The sequence below is a fragment of the Plecotus auritus genome (assembly GCF_963455305.1).
Source record: "Plecotus auritus genome assembly, chromosome: X".
In the NCBI taxonomy this organism is placed as follows: Eukaryota; Metazoa; Chordata; class Mammalia; order Chiroptera; family Vespertilionidae; genus Plecotus; species Plecotus auritus.
In genome coordinates, this window is record NC_137784.1 from 91,874,981 (window position 1) to 91,896,735 (window position 21,755).

Sequence of the window (21,755 nt, forward strand, 5' to 3'; positions counted from 1 at the left end):
TGTCATCTGCAAATAAGGACAGCTTACTTCTTTTCCAATTTGGATGTCTTTTATTTCTTCTTCTTGTCGAATTGCAATGGCTAATAGTTCCAGTACTATGTCGAACAAGAGTGATGAGAGTGGGCATCCCTGTCTTGTTCCTGTTCTTAGGGGAAATGGTTTTAGTTTTTGCCCATTGAGTATGATGTTAGCTGTGGGTTTATCATATATAGCTTTTATTATATTGAGGTATGATCCTTCTATTCCCACCTTGTTGAGAGTTTTTATCAAGAAACGGTGTTGGATTTTGTCAAATGCTTTTTCTGGATCAATTGATAAGACTATGTGATTTTTATCTTTCAATTTATGTGACGTATCACATTTATTGATTTGTGGATATTGTAGCATCCTTGCATTCCTAGGATAAATCCTACTTGGTCATGGTGTATGATCTTTCTGATGTAGTGCTGGATCTGGTTTGCTAGAATTTTGTTGAGGATTTTGGCCTCTACATTCATGAGGGATATTGGCCTGTAATTCTCCTTCATTGTGTTGTGTTTATCTGGTTTTGGTATTAGGGTGATGCTGGCTTCATAGAAGGAGCTTGGAAGTGTTCCTTCCTCTTTAAGTTTTTGGAATAGTCTGAGGAGGATAGATTTTAGTTTTTCCTTCAATGTTTGGTAAAAATCCCCTGTGAAACCATCTGGCCCTGCGCTTTTGTTTGCTGGAAGCTTTTTGATGACTGCTTCAATTTCTTCCATAGTTATTGGCCTATTGAGATGATTAGATTCTTCCTGATTGAGTTTTTGAAGGTTATATTTTTCTAGGAATATGTCCATTTCCTCCAGGTTATCCAGTTTGTTGGAATAGAGTTATTCATAGTATTTTTTTTAACAATCCTTTGTATTTCTGTGGGGTCTGTTGTTATTTCTCCTCTTTCGTTTCTGATTTTATTTATTTGGGTCCTCTCTCTTTGCTTCTCGGTGAGCCTGGCTAGAAGTTCATCAATCTTGTTTATCCTTTCAAAGAACCAGCTCTTGGTTTTGTTGATCTTTTGTGTTGTTTTTTTTTTTTTTTTGTCTCAATGTCATTTATCTCCACTCTGATCTTTATTATTTCCTTCCTTCTGCTTACACTGGGCTTTTCTTGTTGCTCTCTTTCTAATTATTTGGGTTGTAGGGTTAGGTAATTTATTACCATTGTTTCTTGTTTTTTGCAGTAGGCTTGTAGAGCTATGACCTTCCCTCTCAAGACTGCTTTCACTGTGTCCCATAGATTTTGGATTGTTGTGTTTTCATTATCATTTGTTGCCATGATGTTTTTCATTTCTTCCTTGATCTCTCTGATAACCCAGTCATTGTTAAATAGCATGCTGTTTAGTCTCCATGCGTTTGATTTCTTTGGATTGTTTTTATTGTAGTTGATTTCCAGTTTTATGCCACTGTGATCTGTGAAGATGCTTGATATGATTTCTATTTTCTTGAATTTGAAGAGACTTTGCCTATGACCCAACATATGGTCTATCTTTGAAAATGACCCATGTGCACTTGAGAAGAATGTATATTCTGTGGCTTTGGGGTGAAATATTCTGAAGATGTCAATTAATTCCATCTGGTCTAGTGAGTCATTTAGGATTGATGTTTCTTTGCTAATTTTTTGTTTAGAGGATTTGTTCAATGGTGATAGTGGGGTATTAAAGTCTCCTACTATGATTGTATTGCTGTCAATCTGTCCTTTGATATCCTCCAGGAGTTTTTTTTTTATGTATTTGGGTGCTCCTGTATTAGGTGCGTATATGTTTACCAGAGTTATTTCTTCTTGTTGGATTGCTCCCTTTAGTATTATGAAGTGGCCTTCCTTATCTCTTGTTATGTCCTTCACTTTGAGATCTAATTGTCAGATATAAGTATTGCTACCCCAGCTTTTTTTTCATTTCCATTTGCCTGAAAAACCTTTTTCCATCCCTTCACCCTCAGTCTGTGTGTGTCTTTTTTTCTGAGTTGGGTTTCTTGTAGACAGCAGATATATGGGTCATGTTTTTTTATCCAATCCATTACCCTATGTCTTTTGGTTGGGGCATTTAATCCATTTACATTTAAAGTTATTATTGATAGGTACTTATTTGTCGCCATTTTTATTCTTTACCCCTGTGTTCCTTCTTCTCTTCTTATTTCTTTTTTTTACAGCAGACCTTTTAGCATTTCTTGCATTGCTGGTTCGGTGGTAATAAATTCCCTTAGTCCTTTTTTATCTGTGAAGCTCCGGATTTCACCCTCTATTTTGATTGATAGCCTTGCTGGGGACAGTATTCTTGGATTCAGACCCTTCCTTTGCATGACTTTGTATATTTCATTCCATTCCCTTCTGGCCTGATGAGTTTCTGTTGAGAAATCAGTTGCTAGTCTGATGGGGGTTCCTTTGTAGGTAACTTTCTGTCTCTCTCTGGCCGCTTTTAAGATTCTTACTTTGTTGTTGGTGTTTGCCAATTTAATTATAATGTGCCTTGGCATCGGTCTTTTGGGGTTTATTTTCCTTGGGACTCTGTGAGCTTCTTGGATTTGTGTGGGTTTTTTCTTCCCTATATCAGGGAAGTTTTTCTGTCATTATTTCTTCAAACAAGTTTTCTATTCCTTGCTCAGTTTTCTCTCTTTCTGAAACCCCTATTATGAGGATTTTGTTGTTTTTTGTGTTGTCCTAAAGTTCCCTTATGCTCTCCTCCTGCTTTTTAATTTTTTTTTTCTAGAAACTGCTCTACTTGGGTATTTTTCCCTACCTTGTCTTCTAGCTCACTGCAGCGGTCCTCTGCTTCTTCTAGTCTACATATATATATATATATATATATATATATAGTTTTTTTTAAAATATATTTTATTGATATTTTTACAGAGAGGAAGGGAGAGGGATAGAGAGCTAGAGACATCGATGAGAGAGAAACATCGATCAGCTGCCTCCTGCACACCTCCCACTGGGGATATGCCTGCAACCAATGTACGTGCCCTTGACCAGAATTGAACCCAGGACCCTTCAGTCCTCAGTCCAATGCTCTATCCACTGAGCCAAACTGTTTTCAGCCTTCTAGTCTACTCTTGATGCTTTCTATTGAGTTCTTTACAGCAGCGATGTCATTTTTCATTTCTTCTTGGTTCTTCTTCATTTCCTCTTGGTTCTTACTCATATTGTCAAATTTGTCTTCCATTCCTTTCAGCCACCTTATGACCATTTCTCTTAATTCTTTCTCTGGCAGGTTGCTTGCCTCCATTTTGTTTACTTCCTTTTCTGGTGATGTCTGCTTTTCTTTCATATGCGGGCTGTTTCTTTGTCTCCCCATGGTCTCTCTTCTCTGGGTGTCTGGTTATGTAGTTCTCTCTCTCCTGTTTCCCAGTCAGGACAGTATTGCAGTTCCCTGCATTCCACTGTTCCTCAGTGTTGTAAGCCAGTCCTGATTTTTAAGTAGGCGGTGTGTCTTACTTTCTTGTATTCCTTAATTTGTGATTACACAAGTGTCATTTAGTGATTCAGCCCCTGGGTGGCAGTGTTTCTGGGTTGACTTCCGGGTCTATAGGTCCTCTCTAGCCTGTGTTTAGATCCTGCTTTTCCTGGGGTACTCAATACCGGTTTGTGGGAGTGGGCTGCCCCAGAGCTCATTTTCTGACGGTTACTCCCCACTCTGATCCCCAGGTTCCAGAAAAACAACTTTCCTCTGCAATCTCTTAGGGTGTCCCCAACTGGGTGATCCTATGTATTGGGCTCAGTAATCAGAAGCAAGGATTCAAAGAGTAGAAAGCGCAAGTGTGTGAACTCCGGGTCTGCGCGTAAGCCTGCTCAATCCTCTTTTCCCCCTTGTGTCCAAGCAGCCGGCACACTCCCAAAATTTTTAGGCTGTCCTTCTGCATCAGATCAAAATGGGTTGCTTTTTAGAGAGTCCCTCTGTTAGCAGCTCTGAGGACCCCCTTCTACATTCACGGATCATCCCAGCCCCAAATGCCACGGATTTTTCTAGGTGCAAACTTCCCCTGGTCCTTCAGCTCCTGCAGTGCGCATGTTTCTCTGCCCTGCCAGGACCAGAGACCTCACTTTACCCCAGGCAAAATCTGACCTTCCTGTGGTGGAGAGCAGAGCTCCTCTGAATCCACGTGTTTACACCAATTGGGAACCGGTGCTCTGGGGTTCACAGCTGTTTGGTGGGTGCCACAGTTGTAGATTTTCAGGCTGCAGATAACGTCCACTTTCCCTTTCAAGATGGCGCAGTCTCCGCGTCCGAGCTGGTGGCTCCGGTAGGGAACCCGGCAGCAGTGGGGGCTGCCCGGTCAGGGGACCCCTGTCCAGCAGTCCCCCACCTTCTCCTGGAGTATAGCTGTCCCTTAACTTTCCAACAGACACTCCCCGTGCGACCCTCAGCTGTTCTTTCTATCTGCTCTGGGACAAGGTTCGGGACACATCTGTCTATTCTGCTGCCATTTTTCTTCTAAAGTGAATTTTTGTTAAAAAAAAAATGCCATTATCCAATCTTTCCAAATAAAACCTTGCCATCTTCAAAAGAATCTCAATACAGCTTAACTATTCCAAAAATAACTCAATAGCCCCAGCCTCCGTCCATCTCTGCCTCCTTTTCCCAAAGATAGAGGATTTAATTAAGCATAATATTTTTTGAAAGGTCATTGTTTCAGTAAACTTTCATTTTTTTTTGAGAGAGAGAGTGGAAGGGAGACAAGGAGATAGAGGCAGAAATTTATTTATTGGTTGCCTCCAGTAAGCCTCCTCCACCAGGGCCAGAGCCTGCAACAGAGGTACATGCCCTTGACCAGAATTGAACCCAGGACCCTTCAGTCCTCATGCCAAGGCTCTTTCCACTGAACCAAACTGGGTAGGGCTGCAAGCTTTCATCTTAACCCCAGACTTCCTTACCACTTGTGACACAATATGATGGATATATATATATATATATATATATATATATATATATATATAATTTGGTGTTTGTTTCAGTTGCTAGCACAGAGCTTCTAAAACCCTTGGAATATCCTGATAAAAGAAGTGATAGGCGTGCCTTTTGTTATTTATAACAAGCCACTTTCAAACATACCTGAGTTTATGCTAATAAAGAGGCTCTTGGTGGCCCTGCATTCTTAGATAGCCTCAAGGTGGGAGCTGGTTGCCAGAGGGACAACTTTATGATTAGAGTTTTGGAACTTTCCACCTTACCCTTCAGCCCCTGAATTCCAGGGAGGGGAAAAAGACTAAGGATTAAATTTAAGCCCTGACAGTTTTGCTCAATGGATAGAGCGACACCCTGCAGACCAAAGGGTCCCGGGTTCAATTCTGGTCAAGAGCATGTAACTTGGTTGCAGGCTCCTCCCTGGCCCTGGCCCTGGCCCAGACCCTCATCAGGGCTCATGTAGGAGGCAGCCAATGGATGTGTTTGTCCCATATGGATGTTTCTCTCTGTCTTTCCCTCTCTCTTCCACTCTCCCTAAAAACCAATGGAAAAATATCCTCTGGCAAGGATTTAAAAATAAAAATTTTAAAAAATTGAGTTCAAATACCAATGGTCAATGATTCATCAATCATACCTAGGTGATGGAACTGCCATCAAAACCCCTAAATTGTCAGATTTAGAGAGCTTCCAGGTTAGTAAACACATCCACGTACCTGGAGGGTGGCACACTCCAACTCCAAGGCAACAGGAGCTCCTGCACTCGGGACCTTTCTGGACTTCTTAATCTGGCTATTCATTTGTATTCTTTATAATATCTTTTATAAACTGGTAAAGTTCTGTGAGCCATTCTACCACATTGTTGAGCCTGAGGAGAGAGTTGTAAGAACCCCTTGAATTTACAGCTGGTACGGTCAGAGGTACAGGTGGCAACCTGAGACATGCAACTTGAACCTGAATTCGGGGCAGTCTTGTGGGACTGAGCCGATAGCCTGTGGGTCTGTGCTAACTCCAGATAATTATCATCACAATTAAATTGAATCTTAACACATCCAGTTGGTGTTCAAAGAGTGGAGAATTAATTGCTATAGGGGGAAACAAACATCCCTTTGGTGTCAGAGTGTTGCTGGAAAACACTATGGACCACAGCCGCTGTTGTTTCCCTCAAGTAGATGAAATTCAATAATTGCAGCTGCTGAAATACAGTGGAATGGTAAGAAATGCTGAATAACTTGTTTTTAATTTATATTGGCTTTTTTGAATAGTATATACTCTTTTCTGACCCAAAGACTTCTTAGTCAAAAATAAATGGTGCACATTTTATTAGGAACCTATATTCTGGAGAAAATATATTCTAGGCTATGTTGTAAATAGACTTCCTCTTATATGAAAAGGATTGTGTCTTATGACTTCCTGTGTTCCAAGCATTTAACCCACTGCCCTACCACTACACAATGCTCAATAAATGTTTGCTCTTGATATTGATGAAATAATCATTCCCACAAAGGGCACCCTGTACCCTCTGAAATGGAGCAAATATATCACCACCTTGGACTCTTTGCAGGAAGAATGCTTTTTAAATAACAAGCACAAATAGGAGCTACCTGAGTGTGTGCTAACCTTTACCATGAAAGCAGATTAAAATTCTCTGGAGTGCAATGAGTCCCTGTAAGGCTGTTCCACTTATTACAAATTTCCTTCATTTATCTCATTACCTGAAATGACATTTAACATCTTGCACAGTTGGAATAATTTGATCTAAATCACATTATCTTTCTTATGAATGATGATGGTTCTAGGGAAGGATGAAAGCTCAGTTACAACGAGCACATTTTGTTAAATGGGCATTATATTGCCAAAAATGTTTCAAATAATAATTTAAAGATACCATTTTTATCCATTTTGTACTATCTTTTTTTCCTGGCTCTTTTCAGCCAGTTACCTCCAAAACTGTGTACCTGATTTTCCATATGAGTACCTTGACTCTCCTATTATCCCTTTTTCTGACCTGATTTGATAGCCTTATCTATTATCTGAGCTGGTGAGGTCTAAGGTGAGCTATAAAAGAAGCAGCAAACTTGAGGTATGCTCTGGAAATATGTCTAGTCCTTATCGTTGTCACTGGTATTGGCTCTTGTCAGACTAGCTCCATTGTACTACACTCTGGATGCTATATTGTGGTTTTAATAACAATGTAATTGGTTGTTCGTTTTAACATTCTCTTTGAATGAATACCCAATTTTCTACATTTCTGATTGTAGTTGGTTAACCAGGTTTCTTGACGGGACCCTAGTTGTACCAAGATACTGATCAATTATAGCCGCTACTTTTTAAAAAATTGTTTGAAGGACACATGATTTCTCTGGATGAGCCAGCCTTAGTTCCTGAGCTGCCTAGAGCTCTACTTTATGCTCTGGAGATTTCCCAGCATTTTATTGCCTCAGTTTTTCATTAAACTCAGATCCTTTGTATGCTGCCAAAGAATGATAATGTCTCCAAAACCTAATACAACAAAATGAAAAACATCTATTAACATCCTATAGATTTAGCCTAGGGACTATGGAGTACTTTGTCTCCCTTTGATGGTTAATGTTACGTGTCAATTTGACTAGGACACTGAAACCAGATATTCGGTCATTCATTGTTGTAGCCTTCTCATTAAGATATTTTAAAAATGTGCTTCAGTTGTCAATCAGTAGAATTTGAGTAAAACCATCTATAATGTAGGTGGGCCCCATTCAATCAGTTGAAATCCTTAGTAAATAAAGATCTCCTCCAAAGAAGAAGGGATTCTGTCACAGACTGACTGCAGACTCAAACTGCAACTCTTCTCTAGGTGTTCAGGCAGCTACCCTATCCTGCAAATTTTGAACTTGCCAACCTCCACAAACATGTGAGCCAATTCCTTGAAATCTCCCCTCTCCCCCTTCCTCTCCCTCTCCCTCTCCCTCTCCCTCTCCCTCTCCCTCTCCCTCTCCCTTTCCCTTGTCCCCAACTGCCCTCCGTCTCCCTCTTCAACTCCCTCATGCACTCTGCTCTCTCTCTCTCTCTCATATATATATATATATATATATATATATATATATATATATATATATATATGTAAATTGACCATACCTCCACTACGCCACCAGCCAATCAGGAGTGATATGCAAATTAACCCAACCAAGATGGAGGGTAAATTTGCATACGCAGGCAGTGCGGGCAGCGCCAGACCCCAACCGCGGGGTCCCAGTCCATTGGGGAGCCCGGGGAGGCAGGGCAGGCAGCACCAGGTCCCAACCACTGGGTCCAGGTCCATTGGGGGCCCAGGGAGGTGGGGCAGGCACGCCATGCCCCGACCGTGGGGTCCCGGTCCATCGGGGGCCCAGGGAGTCAGGGCGAGCAGCACCAGGTCCCAACCACAGGGTCCAGGTCCATCGGCGGGCCAAGGAGGTGGGGCAGGCAGTGCCAGGCCCCACCCGCAAAGTCCTGTTTCGTCAGGGGCTCAGGGAGGCAGGGCGGGCAGCACCAGGCCCCAACTGAGGGGTCCCGGTCCATCGGGGGCCCGGAAAGTTAGGGTGGGTAGCACCAGGCCCCAACCGCGGAGTCCAGATCCATCAAGGACCTGGGGAGGTGGGGCGGGCAACACCAGGCCCTGCCCATGAAGTCCTGTTCCATCAGGGGCCCAGGGAGGTTCCATTGGGAGCCCGGGGAGTCCAGGCAGGCAACGCGAGGCTTTTTGGGCTGCTGTAAGGCATGAGGGAAGGCCCACATTTCCTGCTGTTTCTAGCAACACAATTGTCTATTTATTGTGCCTGAATTCTTCTGCCCCCTTACAAGGACTCTAAATTCCCTTGGGGGTTGATTTTCAATGATAGCTGTTCATGGGAATTAAATTAGTGTTCCAATTCTGTTCAATTTCCATAGATTCTGATTTTGCTGATTTGGAGAGTATCCAGCCAACAGTAAATTTTAAGTGTCCCTGAATGATTCTAACCTGTGGGTTAGAAGCCACTGCCTATGTTTATGCAAACACAAGAGCCAAATATCCAGGTAAAATACAGAAATCTCAATTGTACAGCTCAATAAATGTTTACCTATGTCTACACCCAGGTAGCCACCATCCAGAATGTTCTGTTGAATCTTTCTCCATTGGCAATAAAGGCAGAACCAGCTACTTATCTTGGAGAGAGGAAAAGAGAAAACAAAGGAGAATGTGTGGGAATATGTAATAATTCCTCAAAACAGTACCTCCCAATGATTTTATTTATCAGATTATAGGCTCTTACTCATCTGTGTTGTACTTACCGGCAGTCAGTCAGACATCCCCGAGGGGTCCCAGATTGGAGAGGCTGCAGGCCAGGCTGAGGGACCCCCTCCCCCACCATGCACAAATTTTGTGCACCGGGCCACTAGTGTATATATATATATATATATATATATATATATATATATATATGCACACACACACACTGAGTGGCCAGATTATTATGATCTCTGAATGCATAATAATTTGGCCACTCAGTGTGTGTGTGTGTGTGTGTGTGTGTGTGTGTGTGTGTGTGTATATATATATTAGAGGAGGCCCGGTGCATGAATTCATGCATGGGTGGGGTCCAGCCAGCCTGGCCAGAGGGAGGGGACATGGGTGGTTGGCTGGCCTGCCTGCTGGTCAAACTCCTGGTTGAGGGGGAAATTTGCATATTAGCATTTTATTATATAGGATATACACTGAGTGGCCAGATTATTATGGCCAGATTATTATACATTCAGAGATCATAATAATCTGGCCATTCAGTGTGTGTGTGTGAGTATATATATATATATATACATATATATATATATATATATATAGTGACTGACCATACATACATCTGACCAACCGGCCAGTATGTATGACACACAATGGCAATTTAAAAATAAACATTGACTTGCACATGCGATGTAATTCAAAAACAATTTCCCGTGATGCCAGCATTTGTGATGACTATTAATAAATCACAAGGACAAACTCTAGACAGAGTAGGAATATTTCTACCTGAACTTGTTTTTGGACATGGTCAGTTATATGTTGCTTTCTCTCGAGTTTGAAGAGCATGTGATGTTAAAGTTGTAAATACTTCATCACAAGGGAAATTAGTCAAGCACTCTGAAAGTGTTTTTACTCTTAATGTGGTATACAGGGAGATATTAGTAAATTTAATCAGTGTATCAGTAATTGTTTTTATCAATGTTTTTATATCATGTCTTTGTTGTTGTCATATCATGTTGTTATTGTTTATTAATCAACTAGAGGCCTGGTGCACAAAATTCGTGCACTGGGGCGATGTCTCTCAGCCCAACCTGCACCCTCTCCAATCTGGGACCCCCTCGGGGGATTGGGCCTAAGCTGGCAGTCGGACATCCCTCTCACAATCCAGGACTGCTCGCTCCTAACCACTCGCCTGCCTGCCTGCCTGATTGCCCCTAACCGCTTCTGCCTGCCAGCCTAATCATCCCCTAACCAATCCCCTGTCGGCCTGATTAACACCTAACTGCTCCCCTGCCAGCCTGATCACCCCCAACTGCCCTCCCCTGGCGGCCTGGTCACCCCCAACTGCCCTCCCCTGCCGGCCTGATGGCCCCCTACTCCCCTCCCCTCCAGGCCTGGTTTCCCCCAATTACCCTCCCCTGCTGGCCTGATCTCATCCCCAACTGCTCTTCCCTACCAGCCTGATAACCTCTAACTGCCTCTGCCTACCTGATCACCCCCAACTACCCTCCCCTGCCAGCCTGGTCGCCCCCAACTACCCTCCCCTGCTGGCCTGGTTGTCCCCAACTGCCCTCCCCTGCTGGCCTGATCTCGCCCCCAACTGCCCTCCTCTGCCAGCCAATTTGGTTCTGATTTGTTGGTTTCTATGCCAGTCAGCGTTAAAAGCTCTGTCTCCTAGACAGCCATTGGCTCCTCACAGTTGACCCAGATTTGGTTTTGATTGGTCAGTTTCTATGCCAGTCAGCGTCAAGAGCTCTGCCTCCTAGGCAGCCATTGGCTCCTCACACTTCACCCAGATTTGGTTCTGTTTGGTTGGTTTCTATGTCAGTCAGCGTCTCTGGGCCTATCAACAGGGCCTTATCAGAAAGGTGGGGCTGATCAGCAGCCCCAGTGGAGGCCTGGAGAGAAATGGAGGTGCGGTTGCTTGCCAGGCCCGGAGAGAAAGAGAGAGGCAAGTGCTGATCAACAGCTGCTATAGAGGCTATGGATCAGACCCTGCTTCTCTCTTCAGGCCTCTCTCTGGGCCTGATTTGCAGCCCCCTCAGCAGTCATTGCAGCATCGCCACGGCAACCCAGTGCTGACTACAGGACTGACTTCTAGTTGGTCGAGCCTCCAGTCGTGATGGACCCAGGGTTTTTATATATTAGGATTTATGTATTATTTTCATATACATTTTACTAATTTTGTTTTATCTCTGACACTTCTATTCTAGAGAAACTAGAGGCATGGTGCATGAAAATTCATTTATAGGGGGGTCCCCTCAGCCCGGCCTGCCCCCTCTTACAGTCTGGGAGCCCTCAGGGAATGTCCTACTGATGGCCACAGTTTGGCCTGCCTCCCTCTGTAGGAGGCAACCGGGCCGATCAGGGGAAGGTGCCGCCCCCATCACCGTGCTGCTGCTGCCACTGCTAGCCTGCTGGCCCTCCTCAGCCCTCCTTGGCCCTTGCAGCCACTGTGGCTTTGTCCGGAAGGATGTCCAGAAGACATCAGGTCTATCCGGTCTAATTAGCATATTACCCTTTTATTAGTATATATGGAGAATAGTGATATTGAAATATTTGTTCTAATTAATTTCCTTTTAATGTGCACGAATCCATGCACGAGTATATATATTAGTGGCCCTGCACACGAATCCATGCACGAGTAGCTCTCTGCCACTTGCCTCAGCTGGCCGCCCCACCCACCGCTGGTCATAGCTCTCCGTGGCTCATAGCTCGCTGCCCCACCCTCCCATAGCTCTCTGCCACAGATAGCTCACTGCCCCGCCCTCCTGCTGATTGGTTGCTACTGATGGCGTCCCAACCAATTTGCATATTACCCTATTATAAATATAGATATATGCTATTTGTTGTGTTTCTTTGGAGTAACCTAATTATATACTCTATAATAACCAGTAGGGATTAAACCTTCTGAAATAATTGCTGAATTGTTGAGAAGAAAGAAATAACACATACTCCCCCTTCCATTTTGATACCTCCAATGAAAATGAAACTATTTTGAAAGCATACTATGTACCACCTTGCTTTTGCAGCATCAATCTTATAAGATAATGTAGTAACATCCCACTTTACAGATCTAGAAAGTAAAGCTTATGGAGTAAAATTATTTAGTTCAATATCACCCAGCCACAAAGTAGTGGAGTTAAGTTTCACACTGTGTCCTGTCTGGCAAAAGAGCTCTTATTGTTCCAATTTGACTCATTGATTGAACACTGTTTATTACAATAATTATTAAGTCACTTATACAGAGATCTTGGGAAATGATGATGGGCGACTTATACCTACATTCAGATTTTGGTCCATATGTCACTCATGAAAATTCTCAAATTTTATTCTCTGAGGGTGATTAAGTGGTTTTATATATATTTCATTTCAAAATCATGAACTAGTGCCTTACCATGGGAATTGGGCAGGTTTTGGCATGAGTTTTGCCTGGGATGGTCCCAGTTTCAGCACTGAAAATCTGATGTCCCCGGAATCCCACCCATCCCTAGCAGACCAGCAGATTTGGTGACCATAGGGTAGTAAAAGTTAGCCCTATAGAAAGCAGAGCAATCGATATAGAAGAAGCTTCTTTTATAATACATTAACCAAAGTTTTATGTTTAATTTCAGACAAACCTTATGTATAAGTAACTTACTTTGTTTTCTTAATGTTGGTCTGTTAATAGTTATTAACATTTTGATGCTATATGTGACTTCTTGTATTTTTACTGTTCTGAATTTCAAGTTTGTAGAATTAAACATGTTTACTATTATTAACCTAGTGACAAGGAAAGTCAACTTATCTAATATGTCTAATTTATAATCACCTACAGTTTTCATAAAAGTTAGACTTTACAAATCATTTTTAAAAATATATGGTCAGATGACCTTTGAAATTTGACATTGCTAAGATTTTTTTAAAACTCCATTTAAATTCATAATCACACATTCCCTGGTTACTATTTCCAGAGAATAGGAATTTTAAAAGCGAATAAGCATTTGAGAGTCCACAATCTTGAAATATGTTACCCTGATGGAGTATCAGCCTGTGTGCACTGACATATAACATCAAAACATCTAGTTGACTGAGAAGTTCAGCAAATAAATTGGTCACTTTGGTAAAAGGTGAAAGAAGTAATTTGTTGTTTGAATATTTTCCCTCCACTTTATCGGGCCAAAGACATAGAATTAAACATTTTAGGTAAATTGTTATTTCATGATGCAGTTTTCCTGTTATAACCTGAATTTCTGTAAAACTCTGGGTATTTTTGGAAAACCTTTGATTTATATGGCAAGTGAAATTATAAATAAGAAAAATTTGTCTTTAAATTTCTTTTTTCTTAGGTCTCTCCATTTACACTTTCACTACCATTAACTTTAATGATTTATCCATAGGGAAGACCTTTGAATGAGGAAATTTCTCCTCTTTGTCAAATGGCTCCTTTTCCAGTGTTCTGCTGTCTACCCCAAGGTATCTCTAATCACCATCCTATATACTTACATATAGTCCCATCATGCCTGAGTCACTTCTAATTCTCAAGTCACCCTATCAGTGCCATGCTATATTCTCCATCTCCCTCAGGCACAGACTTGTGAGGTCCATGTACCACAGGCAGTTCTGTCTCCTAAACTATGCTCAGCTCCTTTGAGTTATCCTTCTGGTAGTTTCCCACGCCTTGTCTATGGATCATCACAGAATACTGGGTGACTAAGATCCTTTGAGACTTGAATAATTTGTAGGATTTACTCAGACCAGGTAGCAGAGAGGATTCTAGGCCATGGAAATGACACACATACATAAAAACAGTAGAAACACCAGAGAAAGTTGCCATCACTGGAGTATAGATAATAAGGTGACAAGTGTCATGAGAAGAGTATATAATTTTAATTGAAAGAGGTGAGTCATGTGGTCATTTCAAGAAATGTTATGTCTAATTTGGGAGATACTTAGAGTCAAGGGTCTTTTATTGATGTTTTTTTCTTACCACATTTTGGTGGCAATTTTCTATTGGGCCTATGAAAACAGACAGCTCTATTTAAAATTTCATTCCCCAAAGAAATTTTGAAGACCTTTACACTAAGTAACACTTTTCTTTGAGGGCATGTAGGTTTCTTCATCCGTAAGTGGTATTGTTATATATCTTAGAGGGCGGTGGGGGGAATCCTGGAGGGTGCTTTTGAGCTTGACTTCCTTGAAAATATCTGGGTGCTAGTGATAGGGTGTACTTTTGAAGGAAACAACAAATGTGGATTTTTTTGTGTACATATTTTAAACCTCATTTAGAATCTGGATGCGATTTGAGCTGATGTTAAGGATGCATGAAATTAAATTTGGGAAAACTCATCTTTAAGAAATACCAATTTCTTCCTCCATCAGGTAGTTAGATGCTGGGTAGGCATTAAAACTGGCCATTTTCCCATGGAAGTTAATGGAGTTAATGAAACTGGTTAAGAGCTTTTTCTTAATCCTGCACAATAAATATGTACTTATGATTTAAGGGACTGAAGTTGGATTCAAGGACCTTATGAAAAGGAAAGGGTAAGATCTGTGGGACGGAGAAGCATCTAGTGGTAGTTTGCTACTTTCTGACTCAGGGGCAAAAGCCAGATTTTTAAGTGTGTCTGCAAAAGTCATCCTCAGAGAAAGTATGTTTTCAACAGAATGCTAAAGCATATTGTTGAAAAGCATATTTTAAAATAGTATACTCTACTAGGTATTTTAATGTAAAAGATTAGAGAACCATATGGTATATTTTGGGAATAACTTGAAGTTTAAATGTTCATGTTTTCAAATCAGGATATATTTTATTATTGAATTAGAGAATATTCCATTTAAAAATATACACTAAAGTAGTTTTCATATGTATTTTATTGACACAAGTAATACTAATGTGATATATTTAAAAATTTTATTAGAGGAAGATTATTTTCCCACATTATAAATGTATTGTAATATGAGTTAAAAAATTGAACAAACATCACCAGTACTCCTTAGTATATTTTAAAATATGGGTTGTTTTATGCAGTTGGGATTTTCCACAAAAGGTAATAACATTTACTTTTTCCTGTATTGCAAAGTTTCTAAATTCTAAACCAGATAGTCCTTTAATCAAAGAGTCTTTGCATTATACAATTATGCTTTTTCAAATTGCTTGCTCATCTCTTGCCATTTGACCATTTCAGCAACACTAGGAAATAATTAGAACTGATGTAGTTGATCACAGAAGAGGAAATTTAGATTTAGGGAGCTAACAAGACTTAACTAAGATTACATGGATAATTGGTTGCAGAGGGATGATTAGCCCTTGGAATTTCTAGTTCTCAATTCAGTGTTCTTTCTATTATTCTGTGTGCTCTCTTCTTTAAACTGTTATAATCAGATCACTTATTTCAACATGAATACTTTTCCATAACCCAAGATTTTGGCTGAATAAACATGAGCAGATAGCATGGTGCCTTTGTTAATCTTCTGACAAATGGCCCAAGTAAGATATAGTTCAAAAAGTATAAAATAAAGAGATTGGTAAAGATAGATGATACAAATACTAAAAATAGAAGTTAGGTTTGGCAATATCAATATAATAAAAATAAGCTGGCTAGTGTGGCTCAGTGGTTGAGCATTGGCCTATGAACCAGGAGGTCATCGTTTGATTCCCAGTCACAGCACTTGCCTGGCTTGTGGTCTCAATCCCCAGTAGATGGTATGCAAAAGGCAGCTGATCAATGATTTTCTCTCATCATTGATATTTCTTATCTCTCTCCTCCTCTCTCCCTTCTTCTCTCTGAAATAAAAACATTTATATATATATATATATATATATGTGTGTGTGTGTGTGTGTGTGTGTGTGTGTGTGTATGTATAAATATATACACAAAAATACATACCAATATACCAATTGCTTTACATATTTACATTTTTTAATGTGGTGAGAACACTTAAGATCTATTGTTATAGCAAATTTCAAGTGTACACACAGTTTTATTACCTATAGTCATCATGCTGTACATCATGCTTGTTCATCTTATCTGAAAGTTTGTGCACTTGGACCAACTTTGCTCCATTTTTCCACCACCAAGGCCTTAGTAATCATTGTTCTACTCTATCTTAAGTTCTTTTATGTAGAAAATTTTATTTCAAAAACATTGATATTTAAGGACACCTAGGCTGGATGTAAATTCTTGATTCACACTTTGTTAAATAATTTAATATTTCAAATAAAATTTTTAGTAGTTTTTAGATTTACAACAAAATAATAAAAGTAGTACTCTATAGAGTTCTGATAGACTCCATGCCCAGTTTCCTGTGTTATTATGTCTTTATGTAGTATGCCATATTTATCATGATTAATGAGCTTGATATTGCTACATTCTTTTTAAAAGGAGTTCATACCTTATTTAGATTTTCTTTAAATCCTCACCCGAGCATATTTTGCCATTGGTTTTTAGGGAGAGTGGAAGAGAGAGTGGGAAAGGCAGAGAGAAACATTGATGTGAGAGAGACACATCAATTAGTTGCCTCCTGCACATGCCCCAACCAGGGCCCGGGCTGGGGAGGAGCCTGCAACCGAGGTACATGCCCTTGACCGGAATTGCACCCCGGACTGGACCCGTTGGTCTGCAGGCCGACACTCTATCCACTGAGCCAAACCGGCCAGGGCTATTTAGATTGTCTTGATTTTTACTTACTGCCCTTTCTGTATTCCAGGATCACATCCAGGATACCACATTACATTTAGTTTTCATGTGTCTTTAGGCTCCTCTTGGTTATGACAGTTTCTTAAACTTTCCTTGTTTTGGATGATATTGGGCAGGGATTTTGTAGAATGTTTCCCAATTAGGATGTGTCTGATGTTTTTCTTGTGATTAGACTGGGGCTATAAGTTTTTGGGAAGAAGGCTGTAGAGGTAAAATGCCATTCTCATCACATCACATTAAAGTACATTTTATAACTTATATAACTCTGATGTTAACCTCAGTCACCTAATAGAATTAGTTTTTGTCATGTTTCTCCACTGGAAAGTAGTCAGTATGTACAATCCATACTCAGGAGGGGACATTATGGTCCACTCTGTCCCCCTCCAAGTTCCTGTGATTCACCTATTTTACCTTCCCCACTCCAAACCCATGACAAACACTGATCATTTACTATCTCTAGAATTTTGCCTTTTCCAGAATGTCATATAAATGGAATCATACAGTATATAGTCTTTAAAAGATTGACTTCTTTTACTTAGGTATGCACACTTAAAATTTATCCTTATCTTTGTATAATTTCATACTTCATTTCTTTTTATTGCTGAATAGTATTCTATTATGTGGACGTAGCTGTTTGTTTATCCATTCATGTATAAAAGGACATTTAGGTTGTTATCTTTATTCATTTGAACAAAGCTTGCTATAAACATTTGTGTGTAGGTTTTGTGTAGACATAAGTTTTCAAATCATTTAAAACCTAGGATCATGAAGGCTGGATTATATAAGAAAATGTTATCTTCGTGAGAAATTGCCAAATTGTCTTCCAAAATGGCTGTATCATTCCATTTTGCATTCCAAACAGCAAAGAATAAAATTTCCTGTTGTTCCGTTTAAGTTTTTTCGTATCTTTAAGTACTTGTTTTAGTATATTTTATTATTTCTGTAGTGTAGACTTATAGTTTTATTCTGCTTCAAGGGTATTTTTTAGTGCCAGATCATACAGTTGATGAGTGAAATTTCATTTATTGATTTTGTAAATATATATCTACAGATTTTCCTTTCCTCTTGTTCATTTTGATGGCATTGGGGTGATTTACAATATCCCTAGTTTAATGTTCCCCTTTTCGTCAGTCTAGAAAAGTTTAGGTTGTTTAGTAGTATTTTATTTGAGTGCCTTGCTTTGTTTATTTTGATGATAAGGGGGCTTTTGAATATAATGAATCTTTTAAGTTTATCCTGAAATTTTTAGGACTTTAAATTTTCCCTGTTTTTCTTTTTTTCCCCTTCATCATCCAGTTGCCATATAGTGCTTCTTCCTTTCTTTCAGCTTTCATTCTCCCCGAGGAGCTAAGGAATTATCCAACTATCTCTTTAAATTTTATATTGCTCTTTAAATTGTCTCTGGCCCTTTAAATCAGGTTTATTTGAAATTCCCTACCTGTAGTCAATCCTATCTGCCTGGACACCTTGCCACCGAATTTACATTTAGGGTTGTTTTAAACTTATAGATGCACATTCTAAATCACACTTAGACCCCTTTACTAGCCTCTCTTCTAAAGCTTTTCTCAGCATTTGCTTCTCAAAAAGCCCTGTAGCAGGTCAGAGGGTTGGGATCATGAGTGTGACTGTGTGCTAGGAATTGTTGATTCGCGCCCCCCTCCTCCCCACTTAAAGCCATTCTGTAGTTTGAGTATTCTGGGTCTTAAAGCAATGCTGAAGTATAATTTTGGTATAAAATATTCATAGTTATGACATCGTTTCACATAATTTGGGAAGGAAATTTTGGGAGTTGATAACTACACATTCTGTTCAGTACCTGGAAGTTCAGCTCTGTTTCTCTCATTTTTTTAGTGTTCATTGCAGAATACTGAATATTTCAGAGACAATTATAAGTATTATAGTATATTAGTTATAAGTGGAAGCCTTGGGCTCAGGCCTGAATTATAGTTTTAGCTTTTCTACTTTTATTTGGCAAGTTATTAAACCTGTTTGATCTATTTTGTGAGGAATAAATAAGAAAATAATATAAGTGCCCAGTGTAAAGTATTCCATATGTAGAAGTTTATTGACTATCAAAACTTAATGGAAACATCAGTGTAACAGTTATAGTTGGTTTGCATTTCTTTATTTTTGGATTATTTCCACATTAAAAAATTCACACACAAGTTCCATTTAGTAAGTCCAGCCATTTCTACATTTTTTTGTTAGAGTCTAACTTGCATGTTGCATTGTGGAGAGAAAACATTTCAGATTTGTGAACCATAGGACACTTTGTATTTCATTTCAGAGACCAACCCATGGACATAGACAACAGGGTGGTGAGGGCCTGGGTGGGGTGAAGGGGCAGACCAAAAGAGGTTAATGCAGGGGCAGGGAAAGAGGGCATATATAATACTTTCAACAATAAAGATAAAAAAAGACAAAATAATAGTAATAACCAGACTTTACCATAAAAAGTAAATTCTGTCAAAATCAAGTTTCTTCTATTAGCTGCTTAACTGGAAAAATGGGGACATTAATGAGATAAGTTTTTAAATTATTTTTCCATTCTATGACTTTGAGTCAACATTGACAGAACATTTGATAACAGAAAATTTTAGGATATCTTTTTATATAATTACTGTTCTGTTAATGACATGGTATAATTTTTACTAAGTGCTCATTTAGTAATTTCTCATGCATGGGTAAATTTATTCCTACATTTTAAAAATTTAGAGCATATTTGGAATTATTATCATTTGCTCTACTGCTTTTATTTCAATTGTGCTTTTATTCATGTAGTAAGGTAGTAAGTAAAGAATGTCCTAGTTCCACAATTTTGCTTTTAGTTCACTAATAATTGATTCATTAAAATATTTTTTCACAAATCCAAGCTTTGTAAGTAATATGGCAGAACTTTGAATTCACCTAATGGTGATTTCATAAATATTTATTTTGAGCAAAATTATACAGGTACAGTTGGATAATATCTAAGTAGAAGGCTACATAAGAAAAAATTAAAAATCAACTTTTAGTCAACATTTTTCTTCAAATTTACATGAGTTGATCATTCCAAATACATTTGAAATGAAAAATTCCCAATCTTTTTGTAATTTAAATGCTATGAATGATGGTTTTTCCAGGCCACGTAAAGCATATTTTTCTGGGTATGCAAGCTACTTCATAATGTAGAATTTCATGGGAAAACCAATACTTAGTTTCTGAGAAGAAAAATACAAATATTAACATTTGTCTGTACTTGCACAAATGTATTAAATTATGAACCAAAACATCAAAGTATTATGTAGCATAGTTCACCATCAGGTTTGACTGACACATCTGCTATGTTTCATATTAATAAACTGGTATTCATAAATGTTCATGATCATAAGTTAAGACTTTATTAAATATCCTATGGAAGCATAACAAAGTACTCAGATGTGATGTGTTTTTTGAATGCAGCAGAAAGAAGATAATTCCATAGGCTCTTGGCTAAGTAACTTGCTAAGTCGTGGCATTGAAAGGCAACTTGACAAAACTGTGATGAGATTAATGCTGTTCTGGTATTATTAATAGCTTCCCCTTTTTTATACATCTTTCAAGTCATGCTGTCTATGACCTCATGGTACCAGCTTTGGGCCAAAGTTCTACATTAAGCTAACCTTCCACAGGAGAATCTCATAAAAGAGCCTGAATAAGGCATCTTTTAAATGAATGCATGTTTAATAATTAGAGTACAACCTCATTGGCAGGCCCAATGGGTCAAAGTGGGGGCTGGTAGACATGGTCCACAGAAAGAAGTTGCAATTAATTGTCTCTTAGGTAGTAGCTTGTAACTGTTTGGGTCCCTGCACTTTCAAAGTTGTATTTTATTTCAAATAAGTAGTGCTGTTTAAATTAAAGGTCTGGTCTGATTTGCTTCTAGGCTTTCCCTATTTCCCTTTAACAATGCAGAATGTGAAGAAGAAAAACATCTATGCAATGGAGATCAGGTTTGGGGGAGCTGCTGTCTGGTAGAATGAAAAGTCAAAACCTAATTTTAGAACTTTAGTAGAGACTAACAGAACATTCAAACATATGTTTATTTTTTTAAAAAAGATCCATTAATAAGAATTCTGCCTTATTTTGTTTCCCCAAAGAAAACATTTTCTCTCTTAAGTTGGGGAAACTATGTAAGCACTTGCAATATTTAGCAAAAGCTATGACACTAGCTGTCTCTAATAGAACTACTGCACAAAAGCAGAAATATGCTTATTAAATATAGCTGAAAATCATATAATTAGCATGGATAGTTCATGAATGAATTACCATATCCAAAGCAAAATAAAACCCTTTCTGCAAGCAATTTATAATGTGCTAAATTTTGTTCATTAACAAGATATATACCAATTTCAATTAATGAGCTGCTTTAAAGTCCCATGGATGCTGTTCAGGTTTTGTCCTTTTATCAGTATCTTGCTCTATCATGAGATAGCAAAACAATCTGCATTTTTTTTTTTTGGTAGTCTGAACTTGTAGTTTATGGGAAAGCTGAATGTACATTGTAGAATGCCAACCTTTTTAGGTAAGCATATGCTATGTATAGACTAGAAGCTGGCTAGCACTGGTTACACTTTTCATTTTATTTGCCATCACCTGAACATTGAAGAAATTTTTAAGTCTTTTTTAAAAACTATTTTATTGATTTTTTTTACAGAGAGGAAGGGAGAGGGATAGAGAATTAGAAACATCGATGAGAGGGAAACATCGATCAGCTGCCTCCTGCACACCCCCTACTGGGGATGTGCCCGCAACCAAGGTACATGCCTTTGACCAGAATCGAACCTGGGACCCTTCAGTCTGCAGGCCAATGCTCTATCTACTGAGCCAAACCAGTTAGGACGAAGAAATTTTTAAAAATATTACCCAAAGTAAAAGCCAATTCTCTTTAGGATATCTCTGAATGTCTTCA